Raw genomic sequence first — 23191 nt, 5'->3', positions numbered from 1 at the left:
ATCTTTGTCATTGAAAGCATGCAATTTTTAATTGCTACTCCAATCCATGTGTTATTTTGCCAAGAGTTCTATAAGCCATGCATGTTTCTTCGTTTTTTTTTTTTTTTTGCTACTTCCTTCATCATTTTTCGCAAAATGTTTTCTGTCACGTCGTCCCATAAATGAGTTAATTACAGCTGGGATGTGTCACAGACAGTGAGAGATGACAGGAGGCCTCCGATGATGGCTGTTGGGTTTCTGTGCCTGTTTATTTTATCACCAACGTGTGTTATTAATTCCTTAGGCATTGAAGCTTGCTGTAATTCTTTAATGACATTGCCATACCACATGCTGGCAGTAAACAGATTTTGTTAAAGGTTCTCAAGTGGCTAAACACCATGGCACCTGAAATCCAGTGAAGGCCCTATGCATTTCAAACCCCTGTTTCTATTGTGTATCAGTTATGAGTCTGTCCTCCGAGGGCATGCGTCACTCATCAGTCTGTCAAAAAGTTCTTCAGTATTTTCAGCCCTGTCAAAGAAGAGCTTTTCTATGCATCAAAATGAATGAAAAAAAATCCATGTCTAATGAAGGGGCCACAGATGTTCTTATTTAAGCATAACAACTGCCAGTGTTGATCTTTATGTCTTCGATTTATTCATGCGAGCCACATAAAAGATTGTTGGGACTTTCAGCTTAACTTTTCGTAAAAACCCTTTCAAGCAACTGTTCAAGGACTGAGAGTGTGCGAGACAGAAAATTCACCTGGATTCAGGTCTCTTTTCAAACAAAGATAAGACCTAATCAGCAGCTTGGACATGTTTTTACACGTGTACCAGCCATCAGGGTTAACCTTTTGATCATTGACACAGAAGAACCGATCCTGGAGAAACCGCCAAGAGCGACGCAGGTTTGCCTTCGTTAGCCGTCTGCGTTGTGTCGATCCAACATTGTTCGCATGGACGAATCAGAACAGAAATTGCCGGCTTTTCTTTAAATCCAGAGGGGATGTGAGCTGTTTACCTTGAATCTTGAGCAGTTAGGCTTGTTTTCTCCTTGTCTGCCTCTCTGTGGGTCTATTGGGCCATGCTGAAAGGAGGCTGGAGGTTGGCTCATAAGCTGACGCTGATGGTTCAGTGCGGCTGACAGGCTGACAGCGTTGTGAGCCCTGCAGTGCCCCTGCCCACATTCCTTTGGCATCTTGGCTCATGCATTCTCTAAGCGCATAAACATACTCCAAATCTGAAGAATCTTCCTTGGAAAAAAAAAGAGAAAGGAAACTGGTGTAGCTAAGTACTATTTGGTTTTATGTGTAGTGGGAGCACTTGACATCCCTGAATCAAAGGCAGCCTTACTGTGGACTCTTGGGATAAATGAGTCGTGTCTCTTCTCCTGTGTGACTAAGGCAGAGATCCAGCAACTGCTATTTAAGTCTGTCTTACCTACAAATCCCTGAAAGTCCCTTGTGCAAAGCCAGAGACTAACTAAGGGACAAGAACTTGTCCAATCAAATCTGGTCTATGAGGCATGACTAAAGGCTTGCTCTATTCAGTTGAAGAAAGGTGGTAAAAAAGAGGGGAAAAAAATCTGCACATTTACTTTTATTAAGTTTCCAAGTACCTCGAATGAAATTCAGACTGTAGGTACTTTTACCAGCTTTTTAACAGGAGACCATAAGTGCACTCCTCCTTTCAGGAGCGCAAGCTAAATATGAAGTTATGTTTACGAGATCTAGCACAAACAAATGATAAGCCCAATCAAGGCGGTTCTTCGTTAAGCCCTTACCGTGTCGAGCCTGATTGTCACACCACACACTTGAGGCCAAAAGTGGGTTTTTGGCCACGTAGCTTACTTGCTGCGATAATAGAAAGTCCTCAGGCAGGAGAGCGAGAGAGGAAAAATGAAGAGCTATCCATCAACGGCACAATCGGAGGCCGGGATCCTCCGTTAAGATTAGGGCTGTTTAGAAAGATGGATGGCCATTGTCACAGCTCAGCATCATCCCAAAAGGCTTAAATAAAATCCAGAGATTCTCAGCAGTGGCGTAAATTACCTCTGTAATATCTGCAATAAGGCCAGGCTAAGCCGAGTTCAGGGCTGATTAAGGTGGCAGTTCCATGTATTATTATTACAGATTGTAAACATTATCCTGCCCTAACCTCCACTTGTGTGTTGGGAGGAATTTTGGTGCATGGGAAGGGGGCTTTAATCTACGAGGTGTGGTTGTGATTTGTAAGCCCGATTCCACTGGATACGATTTGGACACCTATAACGCAGTTAAATAGCGCATTGTTTTAAGGATAAAATAGCAGAACAATAAATGGTGATTATGATACAAAATATGTTAGTGACAATGCTAGTTTTCCATAAGAAACATTACGGTCCACAAGTTGTATAGTGAGGAATATATTCATTCACCAATGATTCACTATGACTATTTTCTCATTAGTGCACATGTCAAGGTAATTTTTCTTGTACAATATGAAAGAGCACTGCTGGTGTATAACTTCTAGTATCACAACATGTAGAGACAGTTCTTTAAAATACCATAAAGAAAGAAAAGTTCTTACTCTTTGCACAATTCAAAAAAGGCAGCTCTGGTTTCTTTAAGAAGCTGGCCTTGGTGGAATGCTTCTTGTCAGTCTCTATCCCTAGTTAAGTCTATTTTTTTTTGGAGTAGTAGTAGCATGCTGGTACTGGTGGAATATCTCTGAGAATCACACTGAGAGTCTAGAAACTAGTTTGAATGCTGTGCTACTGCAAAGTGAAGAAGCTGGCGGGATTCCCTTGCTTAGTACACCGCACATTCAGCCAGCTCTCCTGAAGCCAACAGTCAATTTGGTCAATAGCTGCTTTTAATTCCTTTTCTGCATGCTTTGGCAGGTGGGATGAACGAGGCAGACCTGATGATTAGTGAAACCTCAGGGGACGGGTGCTGTCATCCACATTAACCATATGTGAGCTCAAGTCCAAATATACCGCTTTAAAAAACCCAGCATTGATCATGCTCAGACGAGGGAAAGTAGGCGGCTCGTAAATCAAACAGTCTATTGGAAGTTCGCACAGTTCACCCTGGGCGTTGCTTACATATCAAACCCTTCCACAACACTGTACTCGGCGACAGCGGGAAAAGAAACAGAACTAGGCTATGCAGCGAGTCCGGCTTGTGCTCCCGTGGTCTATTAAGAAAGCAAAGACTAATGTCAGCGCACAGAGCAGCAGGGGAGGGTAGGCTTTGGACTAACACCCCGTGGTCTGGCAGAAACACCAGCCCTGTCAGGAGAGCACAGCCAATTTGGAGGCTCGGTAAGGGCTAGGGATTAAGACTGAGCATTGAATAGCTGGCCTCGTGGCAGACAGTATCTGTCAACGCTACATGTCAAAAAAGCCGGGCCGGGTTTTTATTTCAAATAAGAATCAATGCCATTCCGACGGACACAATTAGTTCCACTGCTGTGTCAGAGGGCTTCAAATTGCTAGTGACCTTTTCTGTTTCCTTGACACAATGGCCTAATTACTCATTAGCTGGAGTCTCCCCCATTTTATTGGAAGGACCCACAGCATTGGGGTTTCTCCTATCTCAGATGGAGGCCGTCCTTGATTCTTAGCATTCAAGCTCTATAACATTGAAGTGAGTGATTGATTGACGAGAAGCTATAGCATCATCTATCGTTAAAACCCAACACCAAACTCTTTCTTTGTCTTCTGATTTAATTTCCTGGTCAGTGCAACCTGTGATTAATGCTTACACAATGGCCTGATTTCATTTCTCTATGTATATTTGGATCTGCCACCTGCTCCACTTTAAGGGCAGTGCTTTGATTATAATAAGCACCTTTTATTGTTCCTGCTTATTAAATGGTGGCAAGAGAGGCTGAATGATGATTCACGCTCAGGAAAAAAAAAAGCGCCAAACATTATTCGAGAACACCAATTGGGCATTGTTCCGGCACTAAAGGAAATGTCTGAAGACAGAATTGGTTTCAGATAATTGTTTCTGCTTCATTTATCATATTTTAGCTTTAAAACTCGATGCTATGTTATGATTTATAATTAGCTACACATTAGTCTGACTGGCAGCCTCTGTAGCAAATTTGTAACACTTTTCTGGACCATTCATTTCCTTTTCCATGTACTCATATTCATTTATCATTTTTTATGTTAGTTTTTTTGATAGTCATTTTCCATCTATCCTTGTCAAACACTTTAGATCTTTAGTTTCTCTGTTATTGTCACTTATACGTTTGGCCATACTATTGCTAATGTACTTCTGTAAAACTCATTGTACTTACTGTAGGTTCCTAGGTTTCTTATGTTTCACGTTGTCATGACCACACCGTTTTTAGTATTTACCTCACCACTGACTTCATTCAACACCTCCTACAACAAATTTAGTCCATGCAAAGCAAATGTGTTTTATTAAAAATCCCCTTAATGCAGTGCATTTACCAAGTGTTTTTTACCAAATTATGTCCACTACTCCAAATCTCTTTTTCAGGTTATAACCACTGATAAAATACTGAATGTCAGAACTCTTATGAAAAAGAACCGTATAAAAAGACCTTATAATATACTCTTTTTAAGAAAGAAGGCCATTTGGTATTTAGTTTCTTTCTGGGGGTTGTTTGTGGTATTTTGTAATTTTGCTTTTCATTTTCACCCCAGTCTTGTGAAACTGATATTTTTGGACTAGGTTATGAAACCGTAAAAATTTCCGATCAAGAAAATCCTCCAGCCTACACCTAGATTTATTAAAGCTGTGTTGTATTGATTATTGCTAAAAGTGCTGTATTGTGATAAAGAAGGAAAAATGGTCCATGACTAAAGGATTTCTGTCAAAGGAAATATGGAATAGATTGATAGTTTTCTCACATTTTCTCTTTTTAACGTCAAGGCCGTTCACATACAGGACGTTCTCAGCATTGTGAGTTTAACAGCTGGAAAATTGGCATGGTTTTACTTATTTTTCTAATGCAAATGTAGAAATTGTTTATTTTTGCAACATTATTTCCCAGGAAACTGTTTAGTCCTGCAGATCTGCCCTATTGATGTGAACTTTAACCTTAATTGATCTTAATGTTTTTTTGTTTGTTTTTTCGCTTTCCAGAAATGTAAGTTGTGCACATACCACATTGCGTGTGTGTGTGTTTGTGTGTGTGTCTGCGGTAGTTTAAACTAGCAAAGCAGAGCCTTAATTATTACCCATAACCGCTTTGGCTTTCTCATGTCACTGAGAAGCCTGAGAGGCTTATCAGGAATTAGGAAATTGATCTTAAATTAGGGACGGCTGCCTCATGGGGCCTTTGACCCCTATACTCAAAGCTTGTTCCCGCAGATCTACTGGTGTTTTGCCGACCAAAGTGACCAATTAAGATCTGAATCGTCCCAAGGCCCATTTAAAGCAAGATAGCACCTATTTATCATGTGTGGCTTGAGTCTGTCAGCAGGATAAGTTGAGCTAATCTCTCAGCCCCCACTGTGATCGGGCGAGCATCTCAGGTGCCATGGCCTGTCTCTGATGGAAGGTTTTTCTCCTCCAAGTCCAAAGCAGGAGGGAAATTATGCGCTCCCATCACAAACGCAGGAAGAGATTACCACCTCTATCAAATCTGCACTGTAGCTACCCACGTGTGCGAATGCTCCCGCCTTCAACCTCCTGCAGTCAGGCTGCTTGGTGTGTAGCAGCCCCACTGAGTGGAAGTGCTCTCAGGAAAATACTCCACTAGACTTTGAATTTAGTGGATTCAGGACGATTGTAGGCCTGCAAATCGGAGAGCAAAGAGTGAGAATTTCGAGGTGATATCATCTCCTTTCAGTGCAGACAAAATAATGACAATGTGCGGGATACAAATGTGAATCATTCAACAACTTTGGAGTGGTAAGTTGTGGCCCAACGTGAAGCGTGAAATGACCGGAAGATGATTATTTTTTAATAACACATCCTGAAGTGTTTAGTTCCGTTAATACCAAAGCACATTGTCTAACAACTCGTAAAAGTCATATATTTTGCCATTTAGAGTTCAATTTAATGTTGTAAAGTACCTATTGTGTTACTTTCTCATATTACTTGGTATATACCAGCATTTTCCTCAACAGGTTCTCCCATTTGCTTTCTGTTAATACGAGAAAAATGCTTTAAAGAAAGCATCCTAAACACTTTTCCTATAGCGAAAAGCTTTCTTGAAGCTGATGGTTTATTGACACTGGAAACTCCTGTTGAAAATGATACATAATCATAAACATGTACTCTTCGAAATATCTGCACACTTTTTTTTATTCCGAATGATTTCCATGGGTTAGAGTGGAAGATCTTGAGTGGCCTGCAGTCTAGCCTAATCCTATTGAACACCTTTAAAAGGAATATGAACGCTGACTGCACCCAAGGCCTCCTCACCCTACATCAGTACCTACATTTACTAACACCCTTGTGGCTGAATGAGCACAAATCTCCACAAGTACACTCCGAAAAAAAATCTTATGGAACATCTATCCAGAAGAGTGGAGGTTATTATGCAACAAATAAAAACTAAATGTGTGAGTAGGTTGTTTAAAAAGCACATACTCTTCTAATGGTGAGGTGTCCACAGACTTTTGTCTATGTACTGTATTAGAACAGTAACGTTCATATAAACCCAATATAAAGCCATAACAAGGGTGCAAAGGTGGTTGAAAATGCAAATAAACGAATGAACCTAATGTGATGCAACCTTGACAGTGCAAGGTTTTTATTCCATCTGCATGTAATTGTTTCTCTCATGCAGATTGCATGGATGAGTTAATAATCAGGATCATCGTAGCCTGATCTGGAAGGTCCAGCATTCGCAGCCTTTAGCCTCTTGACAAACCTTGACGGCATCGACGCCGACTTAGTGTGCTCGAGATGCAGTAATGATAATTGGCATGGGCACCTATCACGGGTCAGTGTCTGTGATCCCGCTCGTGGATGACTGGCAGTGGCGAGAGTAGTTAAGCGTTAGAAAGATTGATCGGCTTCTGAAAAGAGGAGTGAAGTTTTTTTTTTCCCCTTTCCGCTTTACATTCCGGTGCTGTGAATCTAATTCTAATGTAAATGCCAGTCAAAGTGAGCCTGGCCTGCCTATGTAGCTCGACAGCTTATGCATTCCAGAGTTTCTACAGACGAGTTTTGTGTCTAGACTCTGCCTCCCTTTGGCAATTTTCAAGCCACCATTGCCTACTACTTAAAGCCATTGTATGGTTTAGATATCACATAAACATGAACAAGTTTGAAGGGCATAGACCTATTTTCTATTTTTATTTTTGGCTTACGTGAAGCTGCAGTCCATTTAAATGCTCTAAAATGCTACACTAGAATATCAAAAATCCAGTTTTTTTTTGTTTTGTTTTTTTGGAGTGGCTATTATCCTGCAAATGAACTGTAATAAATATGAAAATATAAAAAAAAAAATGCTAAGGATTACAGGTTTTGGCAGCAATCGGATGGGTGGCAGCCGGTAACCGGATATGCCATCATATGCAACTGTTATAATATACAAACTTTTTGTGTATGCACAGTGCAAAGGTGGCTTTTTTTGTTGCTTGATGGGTGACACCGTGCAATCGCCCCCTCCTCCATTCTGCAATGCACATAAAAAAAATAATTTATATATATATATATATATATATATATATATATATATATATATATATATATATATATATATATATATATATATAGGGCAACTACAAAGACAGCTGAAGAAGACAGTAAGTAGGGTAGATTCTTATTGAGCATTAAATTCTCATCGCTAATTACCTACAGTACAGTGCCAAAAGAAATTATGGCCAGGAGGAAATTTAAGCCTTAATGAATCTCGAGATTCTTTTATTTATTCTTTTTTTTTTTTTTTTTGCAGTGAAATTGTTCACAGAACTGTGGTTGTTCTAGATAGACTATATGGACAAAGGTTTGTGGACACCTGACCATAAATTCAGGTTCAGGTCCAAGATCCATAGCAGGCAGCTTAAGATCTTCCTTCCAAACCATGTAAACCATATCTTAATGAACTTTGCTTTGGGCACAGGGGCACTGCCATGCTGGAACAGGTTTGGGTTTTCTAGTTCAAGTGAAGGGGAAAATTTTATACTTCGGCATAAAAAAAAATAAAAAAAAAGATTGTGGCAACAATTTGGAAAAGACCCACATATAGTTGTAAAAGTCAGGTGTCACAATACTTTTGTTTATATAGTGTGTAATGTCAGTAAAATATTGGTGATAAGTTTAGATTTTGCTACCGTTTCTGAATTGCACTTGCTCATGGTTTAGCTGTTTCCCTTTAAAATCGCAAGTCTTTAGCTTTTTAATGTGTTTTGCGCTTACCAGTGGTAACGAATTACAAATACTTTCGTTACTGTTATTGAGTAGTTTATCTCAGTAACTCAGTGTTCATTAAGTGGTTTAAAAACCTAACTTTTTTAATGCTGTATCACTTTTACTGCACTACCTTTACCTGTTTATTGGGGGCGCTGCTGCAAGAACAATTGTGAGTATAACTTCCGCCTGACGTGTTAGCAGCGATGACAATATTGTTCAATATCAGCGACACTTCAGCGAATCATTGTTTACATCGCAACGGTAGATCCTCTCATAGTTCACAGAAAGTGTCCTGGGTATAAAAAAACAGGTGAACTAATGGTTATCATAAACGTTACCTGATTATTGTGTGTTTTTTTTAAATATCACATGGCTGGATTTTCAGTCCTAAAACTGTTGGATATATATTGTGTTTTTTTTTGTTTGGTTTTTTACTGAGAAACATTCATGACAAGGTACATTTTTAATTTGTAAGGGATAATGTGAAATAACAATCACAGCATAATACATAATAAAAAGTGGTCCTTACGGGCCACTGTAAAATTCTTTTTATTTGCCCACTGTACAAGTATAATTTTTTTTTCTAAGCGGTTCATGACTTCTGTTCATCTTTATTTATCACTTTGGTTAAGCCGGCGTAACATTAAGCGCAAATTGGCTATTTTTTAATAGCCATGCATTTTAAAAGCCACAGCTCATTTATCAAGGATTCATAATCCATCAGAAATCAATGCTAATCCTGAGCTATTTTCCTCTAGTTCCTTTGTATGACTTTGATGGATCTTGAATTTTAAAGGAAATCTTTTTCTTTTTTGGCTCCCATCCAGAACAAATGTTTTCTGCTACTGCCATCTTCAAATATTCAGTGCCTTTAAGAGCAATGTTCCTCCGCTCCCCTTAAGGCCATGCCTGTGTTAAGAGAAGAACATGTAATATCCATTGAGAGAGGAAGAGATTGTGGAAAATGAAGACAACGGGATTTCCCCCTTTCTCACTCCTGACCCGTCTTTTCGCCAGTGTGTTTCGGATGCATATCAGAATGTGCAGCTGTCACATGCAAATTTGGCAAAGTGCTGACCTTCTGCCACCCAGCATGGGAGCACAGCTGCAGTAATATCTGCTCAGCACCTCCTCCAGATGTCGGCACAGTTAAGTCAATGACGTGACATTGTCCTTAGCACCTCCTGTAATTTATGGTGATACTTTCCCAGCTTCTTGATTACACCCTGTTTGTACAATTGAGACAAACTCGCGTCATGTCAGATTAATGCATAGTGAATATTCAGGGTTTTTTTGTTGTTGTTGGACACATGTTTACTTATTACTCCGAACACTCGTCAGCTTCATGTGACACACATGAAAATGTCAGATGTTTACAGCTGCTTATTTCAAATGAGGGGGATTTAATTTTTTTGCAGGAAATCTGAATAACAAAATTAAATAACAGAGGTATTATTATTATTATTATTATTATTATTATTATTATTATTATTATTCATACCCTCACCCAGGCCTGAGGCAGATTGATTTTCATAATGAACTGCTGTAAATTACTTTTTTTTTCTTTCTTTCTTTTTTTTTTTTTAAATAAAGGGAGAAAAAAAATAGGGCTTATGCAAACTAAAATAAACTTTGTTTATTTTGGGCTTTGCCTGTTGCTGGGGACTTGTGATTGTCTCTATAATTCCAAGCCAATTGATTTTTTCCGCCCTTCCTCTTTGAAGGGAGCTGCGTAATTTGTGTCTGGCTGCTTCAAGCTTCTATAGCCTCTAGCTTGAAAAAAAGAAGAGTCAAATTGCCTGTGTTAAGGATTACTCTGAGCGAGAAATGTAAAGGTTCTCAGGTAAGATGGTAGGGTTGTGAACTCGTTTTTTTTTTTTTTTTTTTTTTTTTTTACCTCAGGGTGGATCGTCGAATAGGATGAGGTGGGTCTTAAAATGCCACGGGTGCTCCGGGGGCAGATTAAATGTGACTCTGAAAGGACAACCCTGACAAGACCAATTAATAATTAAAATAGTTTTCGCTTTAATGAGCCGTTCAATTACCAAGCCGTCTCCCTGGACTGCGGTTTATGGGCTTTACTTGTGTGTCATGCTCTTGCCATGGCTGGGGGAGATGTCATCATTTTGAAGCGATGAAGTCTCCATTAACCTTGTCCCCACTACACTGGCCAGTGATGGAGTGCTCAAACACAGAGTCTCACCTCTAACTTCCAAAACCCGAACCCAAACCTTTTAGCGCGAGTTACGCAATAAAGCGGAAGTAAAGGTCGCGTTGGATATATTTTGTTATTTTCTTTCACTCGCTTTGAGTTTAATATCGGAAAAAGCAAATTCAATATTGACATTCTTATCACAGTTCACTTAAGACGGGAGTTGACCTTTGAGTGTTATGCAAATGGGCACCTATGAAACACCGGGGCACAGTCTGTCAGTTCTGATATTTAGCCTGAGATGGAAAGAGAAGTTGAAGAAAGCAGCGTGATTTGCCCTTTTGCGAGAACTCGCTTTAACAAAGACATTCTCTTGCAGATGTTTATTCAAAGACCACATGCTGTACAGCTGTATGACGCCCCAGCCTCTCGAAGGAAAAAAATAAAAAATAAATCAAAGCCTGAGCCTGAATGGAGGTATTCGACTAGCTAGGGCGCGTAAGAACTTGCATCTGATGAAGTAATCATAACAACTGTATAGAAAAAACTCCCCTCCTTTCATTGACATCTGTCGTGGCTGACGACATGCTCTGGAAATAACTCGGGCCCGCCTGTTCGTTTGAGTGCCGCTTAAGTCCAATTGATAGGACGACGTAGAGAGAGTGGGAACGTATCGCGGTTGTCTGAGCTGTAAGCATCGTAATAAAATGGGGATGATTTTAATTAGAGCAGCAACTAGTGGTGCGGCATAGGCCCCTGCAGTGCAGGCTGAGACTCTGTTAGAAGTCGTTTTATTAATTGGGTGATTTATCTCACGAGCTGTTTGCTTATCTCTCAAGCGATTAGCATGAAAACAAAGGCCACGGTGTATCAGTGTCTCAATGTGGACCGAGTTGCCTGTTTATTAAGCATAAGAAAATCTGCTCACATGTGCTTGTCGTTGGCGTACTACGATTTTGTATCTTAATGATATATCTCTTACCTAGAAAGAGACATATAGTGTATCTGTAAAGCTTTACTCAAATAAATAATCATGGTTATTTACAGAACTCGAATAATTCATAATAATTAAGTATATTTATTCTCGTTCAGACGAAGGACATATTTTAAAGGTGTAATTGATATGATTGCCAGCTCTTTGGAAAGATGTTCTACTGGATTTTGGAGTGTGCTTTTGGAGATTTGTACTCATTCAGCCAAAGAGCGTTAGTAAAGTAAGTTACTAATTTAGGGTGAAGAAGGCAGAGGATCAGTCGGCATTTCAATTCATCCCAAAGGTGTTTAGTAGGATTAAGAGCTCTAAAGCAGGCCACTCAGGAACTTTTACTCCAACCCATATGTTCATGGAGCTCATGTGCACAGGCACATTGTTTCGTTGAAAGAGGTTTGGGTCTCCAAATTGAAGTGAAGGGAACATTTCATGCTACCACATCCACATAGATAGATAGATAGATAGATAGATAGATAGATAGATAGATAGATAGATAGATAGATAGATAGATAGATAGATAGATAGATAGATAGATAACATAGCATACAAGATAAAGGCATTATTGTCTCAATAGCTGGCAACAAAATTGAGTACACCCTAACTGACAACAGCTGTACCTTGACTTGGAGCAGTTAAAAATTTGGTACTTTAAGTACAATTCTCAGTACAATCAATCAATTGAGTACAATTAATTGTTGCTCATAACAAAGATGGCCTAGGTATTTAATTTAACTTTCATTTCTATCGTATCGTCCCTTGAAAAGATGTACAAAAATGGTTGCTGAACTCATCTCTTCATCATTGCAGCTGTTAGCGGTTGGGATATATTAGGCAGTAAGTGAACATTTTGTCCTCAAAGTTGACGTGTTAGAAGCAGGAAAAGTGAGCAATCGAGTTTGACGAGGGTTCAAAGTCCAATGGCTAGACGTCTAGGTCAGAGCATCTCCAAAACTGCAGCTTTTGTGGGGTGTTACTGTCTGCAGTGGTCAGTATCTATCAAAAGTGGTCCAAGGAAGAAACAGTTGTGAACCGGTGACAGAGTGATATTGCACATGGGGAGTGAAGGTTGGGTGGTTCAACAGACGAGCTGCTGTAGCTCAAATTGTTGGTAATGCTGTTAATATCAGACCAACACAATATTAGGCATGTGGTCATAATGTTATGCCTGATTTGGCCTAGTAGCCTAAATAAATGCTGCTCCAAAAAAATAAAAAAAATCTATAGAAACTGCCCTATAAATCACACAGAAAGAAAAAAATTTGTTGTGATGCTGCTCCACATTGGCCATGAAGACCATACACTGTGCACAGGGCAACATATCTCTGCCAGGTCTCCAAAAATCCTTTAATTAGTTTCCGGAAAAAAAATAAATAAATTGTTTAATATTTAATGAAAATTCTCCTGTAAGTCATCCAGATATTACAATACTTTTTTATAGGACCCCAATTTGATGCAGCAGCACCTAGTCTTCGGTTCCGAATAAATTCTGTTGAAATGTCCAGTAAAGTTTAATGAATTTTCTGGAATAAAGCAAAATCAAGAACTATAGTAAATCATATTAAAAAGTAGTAGGTGCCTATTTTTGCTTACTCTTTATTTAGGAAAGGCATAATTGTCTCAAACGCTCGCATGAAATTTCCACAGAACGCCTGGTTGAAACCCTCTGTGAACTCAAAAAGTCTAAGTAGTTAAAAAATAATTATATATTTTTTGAGTAGAAGTAAAAAATATATTTTGTTTTTATTTTTCATGCTGATCTTTGAACATTTCCTTTGGATAAATAAATAAAAAGCAATACAAATACTGTAGATACAAAATTCCTGCAATTGTGTTATATCTGTAATCCACCGCTGATACGTGTTCACCCCGGAAACAGTCTGAAAGCGTTCGATTTCAAATGTTGGTAAAACTGATTGTAAAAGGTTTATTTATTTATTTATTTATTTATTTATTTTTCATCAAGAATCTCCCCAGATTTGGATTGGTTATATCCCCCAGGAGTGTTTCTTTATGAGATGGTTGGACACTATCAGATTTAGCTGAGTTGGTCCAGTGCTGAGGGCCATCTGTGCTGCAGCTCTGGCTCTGAGAGCGTTTCAGCTGAGTGTGAACACCCCTGCACTCCACCATATGCACAGTCCCTCCAAACCCCCCCCCCCCCCCAATTCCCCCCCAACCACTCGCTTTCCTTCCATAGGCCAGAGTGTTTGTTTACCGTTATTGAAAAGAGGCTGCTTTGAAACCGTTATATATATTTGTGTGTGTGTGTGTGTGTGTGTGTGTGTGTGTGTGTGTGTGTGTGTGTGTGTATTTGCATTTCCTCTTAGTCAACTATGAGCCAGAAATTCTTTGGCGTGGTGTCTGCAGAGAGATATTTCAAACTGGGTCAGATGGAGGAGCACACATTAATTTATTTTTAATGTACCCATTGGGAGTGGTGCAGTGATCTATGAATAATTCTGTGGCCACATTGTACCCTTGGATTTGTATGTGCATTACAGTATGTAGGCTTTGAATATTAAATTGCCAATATGCAATGCTCTCCGAATCCACGACGCTGAATCACTGCTTTATTGAGAACTGCTATCCAATACCTAATAAACTCGGCGTATGCGAAAAATTAAGAACTTAAAAAAAATACAAATAAAACAATATACACCGATCTATCTTTTATTAGGCACTCGATTGGGGTACGTAATAAACTGGCGTCTCACTGTTTACATTCCGCATTTCCTAAACATGGTTTATGCGTCTAAATTCATCCAGTAGAAAATTCCATGACAATAATTGATTCATACCTAAGAACTGCTGCTGTAATCATAAAGAGCTTTGTAGTGACCAATTAATAAAAGGTGCAGTCACTTGAGCAGATGACGAAACTGTTCTGCAGTCGACACACCAAAGCTGCTGGTTAAGTTGATCACCATTGTTCTCTGTGACCAATTACTGGTCATGGTTTTTACCAACAACCAATCACTGATCATTATTGTTTCCTGCGACCAACCACTGATCACCATTATTAAAAAAAAAATACAATCATTGATCACTTCTGTTCCGTGTGACTAATTATTGCAATCACTAATTATTATTATTCCCAGAGAGCAATCACTGATCACCAATATTCCCTGCAACCAATCACTAATTACTCTTATTCGCAGCGACCAATCACTGACCACCATTATTCTCTGTGACCAATCACTGGTCACCATTTTTCTCTGTGACCAATCACTGATCATCATTATTCCCAGCGACTAATCACTGACCACCATTATTCTCTGTGACCAATCACTGATCATTATTATTTCCACTGACTAATCACTGATCACTATTATTCACAGTGGCCAACCACTGATCACCATTATTCCCAGCAACCAATCACTGATCACCATTATTTCCAGTGACCAATCACTGATCACCATTATTCCCATTGACCTATCACCATTATTCTCTGTGACCAATCATCGATCATCATCGTTCACAGATCACTATTATTCTCTGCACCCAATCACAACCAACATTGTTCTTCATGGTACATGTCAGAGCTATTTTTGCTGTCTTTTTTTCCTTAGTGATCTAAATCTACATTTGGTTATTAGTAAAGCTGCTTTGTACAGCTGTCGATTGTTAAAAAGCATTGTATAAATAAATTCAATTACAGTTTCATCTCTCACAGGTGTGTGTGTGTGTGTGTGTGTGTGTGTGTGTGTGTGTGTGTGTGTGTGTGCTTGTGCATGCCTGCACGTGTGTGTATGACACCGGCAATTGTGATTCATTGACTCGCCTTAGCTTGCATACAGTGGCACCAACTTGGCAGTGGAGTGCATTAAAGTGGCATCGCGTCACCAGTCAATAGCATGAATTATTTATGGCAGAAGTGGGAGAAAGCCTTGTTCCGCATCATCTCCATCCTGTTCTGCTAATTAGCATTTGGAGAGCTGTGTGACTTTGTCACAGACTTGTACCCTTTTTTGGGTTGAGAGTTGTTTATAAAGCCTTTGCTTCTCTGTGAGTGTGTATGTGTGTGTATGGGTTTGGCTCCCTTTGTGATGTTCAGTGATATTATAAAGGTAAGAAGGGCAGCGGGCGACTCATTCAGTTGCATCGCCATCATTTATTGGCTGGATGGCTCCAGGGACTAGCTCAATCTGATTGACTGTCTTTAAAGCTTGCACAGGATTAGCCAATAACATTTTTGAGCCATAAAGCTGACCCGTCTGCTCTCTGCCTCCGAGTCTCAGTGATGTCATGGCCCATTGAAACTACCTCTGCACTGGGGAGAGATTTTAATTTTTCTATTTTTTATTTAATTTAATTATTATTATGTTCAGTCATATTAGTTGTTTAACTACAGCGATATGTGAAGAGCCAATTTCAGATTGCTAATCTCTGTTGATAATGGGTATATTATTTATATTTAAACAATATTTCAATTTAAACAAACACGCAAACAAAACCCATATACGAACGTACAATAAACTTTTTTGGCCATAGCTGTGTCATGTAGATTTGCTGTATAGTTATGATACTTATAGTGAAAATAGTGTGATCATCCTTTCTTTTAGTTTCCTGGCAAACATCATTTGCTAATTGCTTTTTTGTTTTTTTTCCCTTCTCCATCCATCTTGAGCCATTTGCAGCAGTCTCAATGCACCCTGACACATCTTGACACCGGCCAAAGCCGTTTTGGATGCAAGGCATTCCTAATCTTCCGGAGCATTGTGTACTACAAGAGAGCTGCTTTATTTCCTCACAAACAAGGTCAAAGCATGAGATTGCTACAAACCCCCCGCCATACACTCTTTCATAGTGGGATATTTCTTCTTCCTTGGAAAAGCGTGCACTAGCTGTGCTGCTCTTTTGGCCCGGATAAATGAAATCCCGATCAGTCTTGATTCGGGAGAAAAGCCGGAGCTGCCGGAATAAATGAACCCTGATAATTCAATCCCTCCAGCCTCTGTTGTGTGCTTCCTGCCCCCCTGGCCTGTGCATTAGCGCTTGTTCCTTGCAACCTGTTCCTGATGTCAGCCTTGATTGCGCTACCTGTTTAGAGCTTAGCATATTTCCCAGGATCTTGTTTAACATTCGCACGTTTAAACGGCATCCCGTGGTTGTCACCAGGGTGTTCCCCTCGGTTAGGCTAGTTAGATGATTAATAGCAGCCAGGTGGTAGATACGCTTTAATTTTCTCGTCTTAAACCCCTGTTCAATTACACGCTAAGCCTTATTTCAGTCTAGCCATGAGAGCTCAAGGCTGATGGTGTTCTTGATTGTGCACCAGGAGTAGCTCTCAAGCCGGAGTCAGACAGATTGGCCAGAGAGGTGAATGGCATGAGCTTGTTGGCCGAGCTCTGCTGATGGCGACTGTCTTCGGTTGCATTGATTTTTTTGGTGGGTGCCAGAAATCAGTGGAATGGGTTAAGAGTTTTCTCCAAGGCACCTCTTTGAGAGAGAGCTGTAAAAAAAGAGATGTGGTCAATAGAGTTCAGGCAGCCTAAAGTCACAGTGCCTAAATAAATCCTTCACAACCAATTCCATCCATTCCCTGTTAGAGCTGAGTCTGGTACATTTTTCTAAAAGCTTTTTGAACCAGTTTATAACTGGTCACTTCATGTATCTAGAGTTTTGGCTGGCCCTTGATAGGTAACAGTGCTGTTAGTTCATATCTACCAGCTATGTTTGCGGGAAAGATGCTCCCTCTAGAACATGTGAAGAGAACATGAAAAGTAATTATTTTTTTGGACAGCTAAGAGAGAAAAAAATCACTGTAGCAGAAGCCATAGATGCAAGAAACATATTGGTAGTTGAGGTGTTCCAGTTTTGTAAACACATACCACAGATTTAGTATTAGTTCCTCTGTTGAGGCTGGTGGGAAGCTGAAGGCAGCTTGTTTATACTGTAGGTCAAATTCCCTTTGCATGAACCCATATTCAGTGGTGGACAGTAACGAAGTAAATTTAATTCATAACTGTACTTAATCAGCTTTTTTGCGTATCTGTGCTTTACTTAAGTTTTTCCATTTGAGGAGACTTTTACTACATTTCAAAGTAAAATATATTTTTTAAGTTAAACTAAATTTTGCAAAATCTGTTGTTTCTTTTCATTTTTGAGCAGATAAAAAGCAAGCCACCAATCAGTGTCGAGCGCTCGCTCTGTTTTGAACTCATTTTAATTGGCGCTTGGTGGTATCTACTTATCACCAACATACAGTTCAGCATCAGTTCAACAGCAAGCAGAACATTTTGAGAGGAATAACTGATGGAAGAAAGTCCTTACGCTGACTCGTTTGGGTTTAGGCTCATGATTATATAAAAAGAATAAATATCAATCAGTGTTTGACTCATTAGTATCATTCTATTAATAGATTAGCATGCTAAGAGTAACATTAGAATCTTTTCACATAAACTAAGTTAATTAGCAAAGAGTATTGTAACAAAAATAATAATAGGGCATAATAGCCATAATAAATGATAGTACTTTGGCTACTTATGCAAATAATTTTGTACTTTTACTTTTAAAGGGAGCACTTTTACTAGAGTAATAGTTTACCTTGTGCATCTCTAATTCAAGTACCTGGTTTGTGTACTGTACTGTGTCCACCACTGCCCATATGGGAGAAGATAAGCACATGTCAAAAGTGTTACCACATGACCCATTTCAAATGTGTATGTCTGTTTTGTAACCATGAGCTACCGTATTTTCCGGACTATAAGCCGCTACTTTTTTCCCACGCTTTGAACCCCGCGGCTTAAACAACAAAGCGGCTAATTTATAGATTTTTCCTGGGTTTTTCCCGGTTTCACAAATTTCAAGCTAAAAAACTGAGCGACATAACATTAGACCAATGAAAAAACGCACCTCACCTGTTCTGAGCTACACGGCATCGGGAGAAAAACTTTCACCGGTGGTGATTTTTAAACGCACGACAATGCCAAAAGATAAACTCTCGAGATAAATATTTGTGAAAGGAAGGAAGAAGACGGTGAACGACTGGCGTTGAGTCTGGGTCAAGGGAGAGCTCGCTAACTCCAGTTGCAAAAGAAATCATATAAGCACAGACAGGTTTCCAAAACTGTCATTTTGGACATTTGAGAGAACAGTTTAAAGTCTCTGCATTTGCAGAAATTCTAATACAATCCAGAAACATATTAATTATCCCTCAAAAACACTTTAGTTTTCATTAAATTTGAAAAATAGAGTTCATTGAATGCCCATATTTTTTATGTACATGCTTTGGTGTCCAATGCGGCTTGGAGCAATTGGGTTTAAAATGCACCTTGGGTCCATTTCCATGTGCATGGTCTCTGTCCAATCCTACAATACAATCCTAATATCTAAGACGCATGAAACGACCACGTGTAAATGGGATCATTGATTACTAATTGTAACATGCAGTGTTGCATGAAAGCTCATCAAGCTTGTGTTTTAATTGCCTCTCATTCTCTTTCTCTTTTTCTCTCTCTCTCTCTCTCTCTCTCTCTCTCTCTCTCTCTCTCTCTCTCTCTCTCTCTCTCTCTCTCTCTCTCTCTTCCTCTTTGTTTCTGTAGGTAAGCATTTCCTCCTGTGTTTGCAAGATATTTGTCAGTTTGGTTTGGTTTCTCCTGCTACCGCTGCTCTCAGCATTCGTCTACTGGAAAAGTGAACAGACTGATTAAGGTGATGTAACACACTGCTCAACACTTATTGCATGGCAGAGAGGAGCCCGTGCCCTTAGGCCTTGCTGAATCAGCAAGCTGTCTGCCATTATGCCTCTGACAAACGCACGACAGGAGCAGCCGTGGACACCGCTTACGGCTAACACACACATATCATATTTGCTCATATCTTAAAACATAAATGAGAAATTTGGTTGTATGCTCTAGGGTCATCTTAATGCACCCTCGCTAATGCATACATTTTCAGCATTACGATCTTTTGTGTCGGTTTTTCACTTACCCGTCATCATGGTTAGTTGATGAAAGCCAACGGCACGACCAGGCTGCACTCTGATGCTCCGCCATCTTTGCATAATTGATATTTTGCTACCTGAACCAGGGAGAGCCTTCTTCCCACCTCCAAACTGATAAATGGAAGCTCATTAAAGTGCTGGAAGCTGCAAAACCAGATGGTGCTGATTGTGGATGCGGGAGGCAAATGATTGTTCCTACCATTACTGAAGTGATCATGTCTCTACCCACTGCCCAGGACTTTAATGGAAGCACTTTGGCAGAGGTAGAGCCTGAGCCCAACTAAACTCAATTAGCTCTTTCCATTTATCTCTAGGAAAAAAAAAAAGCCACCAGGAGTTCCAGTTCAGCTCATACATCTTTACATGGCATCTGAATGCCAAAGGAAGGAAAAAAACAACAACATAGGAGACATATAGCCTACACTGATGAGCAGATGTCTCCATCTAATAATAGTGGCACCAAGTTAAAAGTTAACAACAAGCACTTTAGACAAGTGCACCCCCCCTTTATAAGCTGTATATAGAGTTATAGAAAATGTCCTGAAAGCCCCTCCATATATTCATATATCTTTGAAGTCAGTTTACCAGTACATGGTTTTGTTGGGCTCAGAACAGTGCTAGTCCATGATCCGTTCCTGCTCTGAGTCGATCGCTCCCTCCTGCACTGGCAAAAAGGCTGATGGAGGAATATTTTCTTTATGCCTGCTGGGAACCAGCGAATGAAAAAATATGACCCTCTCTCTCTAAGGTTCGTTTGAAGTTATTGGTTTAAAAGCGAAGCTGCTCACAGCCAAACGCGTGTTTGCACAAGGCTGAGGGAAAATATTTCTTCACTTTGAAATGGTTGACTCGCTGCTCTTTATTGCTCATTTAGAGACTAGTATATACACAAAATGCTCGGGAATGAAGTTAACGGCATGATGTGTATGCTAAATAAGAAATGAAGTACGGCAACACGTACGGTTATAATGGCTGGTGCAAAGCTGTCATTCATTGTTAAGTTAATTAGTATTTTAAAACAGAATGTCCTACGGTGTTTTATGCATTTTATAAAACAGCATTTTCTCAGTCATTACAATTTTGGACGGAGTTGCCGTTCAAGCAAAATCGCTCAACAGTTTCTGACCAATCAGAATCTAGAACAGTTTTGAAAGCATTTTTTAGTGACAGAAACTCAGTGATTGTCTGTGATCAAACAGATTTACCAGATATTTATAAAGCAGAATATTCTAAACGAGCAAACATGCACATATAAAAACCAGTGCGACATAATGACATTTTATAAAGGCACCATGCCTTTAACCCAACATTTACACCAGCTGGTATATCAGTAGACGAGAGTAGTGGGGATGGTTGAAGTTTGAGCCAGCTGTAACCACACAATTCATTTAAAAAATACATGAGAATGTGGAACAGCAAAGAAACAGCATGTAGAATTTTTTATTCTGCTTCCCCATGTTGATGTAATGAGCATAATCGCCATACAAACACCAGGCCTGTCGCACTGATGAAAATTTGGCAGCCTATTAAATGTTGACTTTATGCCACTCTCATGAGTAGGAGAGTAATAACATCCTTTTTTTGGGTGCACAATGAGGATTTTAAACTGAAAATATATTTTAAAAAAGGACACCGATTACAGACATGACACAAGTAAATGATTAAACGCTAGAATGTACTCATAAGCACAGTTGATATAAAAAGTGGGATTTCTTTTCCCAAATAAAATGAGAAGTAAACAAACGGTTTAACAATTTGAAAATACTTAAAGCAAGAATGTAAATATGCAATTTTTTTTTTAATATTTACTATAAAAAAATCTGCACTATTTTTAAGTCCCTTTTTAAATATATATGCATTTTTATATGTTATTGAACAACAACTTTCTGGTTTAACAGGTCAGAGTTTTCTTTTCTCCAATTTTTCTTTTCTCTGATTTTCCTTATCTCTGATTGCAAGATAGCAAAGTTTCTATTAAAGTGTGTGTTGAAATAAAATAGTAATGGATTTAATCTAAACTGGGTCTAGTTTTAGTTTTAGTTGTACACTGTCATACCAGGGACATACCAAATACTAAATAACTTCATGACAAATTTTAATCCAATTGTTGTCACATATCTTTTGTTATGCGAATTGTTGCATTAAAATTAGAAAGGATAAGCAAATTACATAGTACTAGTGGTTACAGGCCTTTGGACCCCACTTTTTATATATACGTGTATAAGCATTCACACTATATGACACCTAATTTTTCCATTGATATGTGGTTGTTCCAGAAACTGTTACTACAAAATTAGAGGCTCACGATTGTATCAGATGCCCTTAAATACAAAAGCATTCGAATTTTACTTGAAACTATGCCCCTGTGCACCAAGCAAAATTCATAAAAATATGGTGTATATGGGTTGGAATTGAAGATCTTGAGTGGCCTGCTATAGAGCTCTGACCTCAACACTATTAAACATCTTTGGAGTGAACTGATATGCTGAATGCACCCCAGGTCTCCTCACCTACATTAAGAGCTGATCTCACTAATGCCCTTGTGGCTGGATGTACAAAAATCTTCAAAACCAAACTCCAATATCTAGCAGAACATCTTCCCAGAAGAGTGAAGGTAATTTACATTAAAACAATGGGGACTAAATGTGAAATAGGATGTTCAGAAAGCACATAGCAGTCTTTTTGTCAGGTGTCCACAACCTTATTTCTGTATAGTGCATGTGTTAAGTTTGTGCCATTCTTAGTTTCTGTTACTCCTTACTTACAGTTTTCAAATGATATTTGTAAATAAGCCATGGACTTAATAAACCTTAAGCAATGCTAAGAAAGTTTGACTGAAACTTTAAATACATCTGTTTATTTAATCAGTGGCTCAACATAATTTCTCTTTATTAGCATAAATTAGCATTCCAACATCTTGCTAAATCTTGACAAGTTCTGCTTTTAAACTAGAAATACTGATATGAATTTTGATTGACGCATATGATGATTAAAAAATAGCTTAAATTTTTATTTATTTCTTCGAAAAATAAGTAAAAAGAAGTGTCAATATTGATGATAGTTTGTGTATTAATACTGAGGTTCATTGGTAATGTTAACTTATTGTAATGCCACATCTCTCTTCTGTAGTATGAGAAAATGGCTGTAAATGCTGTCTTGTACAACACATAGTGAGAGCAAACGAAATAAATATTACAGCACTCCATGACAAGGCAGTTATAAATAGTTAATAGATTGGGGATTGTGGGAGTTTATTGTATTGATATTCAGTACAGGCACATTGTTATATGGAAATATTTGTAGGATTTAAACGGTTAATCATCTTATCCAATAATCTTTATTATCTAACACCATGTACTCATGGTGATAAACATTTTACAGCTATTTGAAGCTTAATTAGTGTGTGTGTGTGTGTGTGTGTGTGTGTGTGTGTGTGTGTGTGTGTGTGTGTGAGATATGACTGGATATCTATCAAATAGAAATAGTTGTAGGTTTTACATTTCAATTCTTTGTATAAAACCTCCCACAGAAACACATTTGCAAAAGGATAGCAAGTTTTCTAGTCTGCTGTGTTTCCATTATCCCCCTAAAAAGTTATTTTCCATGCTAATGTCATATTGCTAGCACAATTACAGTGATTGAAATCTCAAACATAACTGATTAGGCCCTTACTCACCTTCTTGCAGTTACGAACAATGAGAAATCCAGTGTAGAAGAGGTAGAAACTGGAAATTGAAATAATAGCTGTCACTCACGATGGTGTTGACAGTGATGCTAGCATGAAAGTTAAAG

General features: G+C 38.9%; 1 protein-coding gene across 13 annotated transcripts in view; it reads left to right on the top strand.

The window, feature by feature from the left end:
* The window catches only part of cadm1a (cell adhesion molecule 1a), a 328120-nt gene that overhangs the window by 92802 nt on the left and 212127 nt on the right, over nt 1-23191 (top strand). The gene's annotated exons all lie outside the window — the stretch shown is intronic.

Source organism: Silurus aristotelis (genome assembly GCF_946808225.1).
Source record: "Silurus aristotelis genome assembly, chromosome: 16".
Taxonomy (NCBI): domain Eukaryota; kingdom Metazoa; phylum Chordata; class Actinopteri; order Siluriformes; family Siluridae; genus Silurus; species Silurus aristotelis.
This window is presented reverse-complemented; position numbering and strand designations above follow the sequence as displayed.